At 40.6% G+C, this 1,661-nt stretch overlaps 1 protein-coding gene across 2 annotated transcripts in view; it reads right to left on the bottom strand.

Annotated features, from left to right (window-relative positions):
- The window catches only part of LOC102306336 (protein NDRG3), a gene marked incomplete in the record, with an annotated part of 24,589 nt that overhangs the window by 10,920 nt on the left and 12,008 nt on the right, over positions 1-1,661 (bottom strand).

The raw sequence follows: 1,661 nt of genomic DNA, 5'->3' as shown, positions 1-1,661 counted from the left end.
AATATGAAAACAAAAAGAAGATGCACATTCTCTGTCATATGGACCTGCATGAATAAACTTTCTGAATCCTTTATCATCCACAGCTGTAAATAGTTGTGGATGATTACTATACCTTTCTAATGTGGCGTTGTTGTCCCTGCTCTCTCTCTCTCCCTCCCGCTCTGATCCTGTGCTACTGAGTATAACTACCGCCCCCTCCCCCCTCTGCCCAGCACAAAGCACAAGGCTGTGTGCGGAGTGAAGCGGGAAAAAGTGAGAGAGAGAGAGAGAGAGAGAAAGAGAGAGAGAGAGAGAGAGAGAGAGAGAGGAAAAAAACAAACCACGACTCCCAATAAGGAGCCGGCTCGCGTCGTTCACTTTGAAGATCTGGCTCCAAGAGCAGTGTCGTTCGCGACCGACACATCACTAACCAACATTTTAAGCGCTGTTAGAAAATCAGCTTTCTTTGTTAGGTTTAGTCAGCTGCTGTTTACTTTGTAGGTCATTATTTGTTGTCACTACTACTATACCGGTTTGGATGAATTATTTTGGATAAATTATTTTCAACATTTTCTTTGTGTAATGTAAACCCACTACATAATATAAAGTAATTTTTATTGCCTGAAAACAAGAGAAAACAAAGTTCTTGCTGAAATAAAGAACTGGCATTCATCACAGGCCACATTAACCCTTCCACACAGTCAGTCCTGCAGCACTTTGTTCTACAGCTTTTCCCCATCATGCACACACTGATGGATGCATCAGGAACGTGGCTCAGCATCCTGCCCCATCCAAACCTGCTTTAACTGCAACCAGTGGACAGTTAAAGCAGTGCAGCGATCATAATATCCAGTGCTGTGAAAATCATGATTATCAGATGTAATCGTATTCATAACAACAAACTGCTTCTGCTGTCACAGTGTACAGCCGCTGTGGGTGGATTGTCCGAGCTGTGTTTCCACACACCAGCAGAAGCTGCTACTGCACAGCTGAAGGTGGGAACAATCACCGTCTGTCTCTCTGCTTTATTATTTACAAATCTGAGTGGAAAATTAGAAGATTGTGAAGAAGCATATTCTACACAATAGCTCTGCATAGATTTAGGGTCCAGTGTTAACGTGACACTTACTAATGTAACCGACCACTGTAACTGTGTGTAAAGGAAGAGTGTTCTTCCTAAGCTGGTGCAGGTTTCTCTGACAGCTCCTGTTTCTGCTAACAAGTCAAAATGCTGCAAATATCAGGACACTTCAGGTTAAATACGGGTTTTTAAAAAAAGCAGCAAGCATTCCTGAAGTATTTTGTTGCAACATTATAACTGTTTTTATTAAATATAGTCTTTTTCTATTCTTTGCAGAATCTATTTTTGCATAAAGTCTTTGAGGTTTAGACTAAGATTTGAACTCCAGAAGGTTTTATTGCACAGTAACGACATAAAACTTCAACTTAAGGAAAGTATCTCTGATATTCTGGATTCAAACAAATCTGATGCATTTTCTGATTTCAAAATAAAAATCAAGTCAATGACTAACGTCAGCTCTGACACTAAACAGAGTCCTTACAATCCTCCGAGGTAGTTTTCTTGATTTAAAAACACAGCCTCACAGAAACACAGCAGCTGTTCAATGGGGACAGTTTTGTGTTAACAACAGATCAGCCACAAGAAAACACTGGTGAGTGTT

The sequence above is a fragment of the Haplochromis burtoni genome, unplaced genomic scaffold (genome assembly GCF_018398535.1).
Source record: "Haplochromis burtoni strain Fernald_Lab_line unplaced genomic scaffold, NCSU_Asbu1 Contig_211, whole genome shotgun sequence".
In the NCBI taxonomy this organism is placed as follows: Eukaryota; Metazoa; Chordata; class Actinopteri; order Cichliformes; family Cichlidae; genus Haplochromis; species Haplochromis burtoni.
Note: the sequence above shows the minus strand (reverse complement) of the source record. Positions and strands in the feature narration are given on the sequence as shown.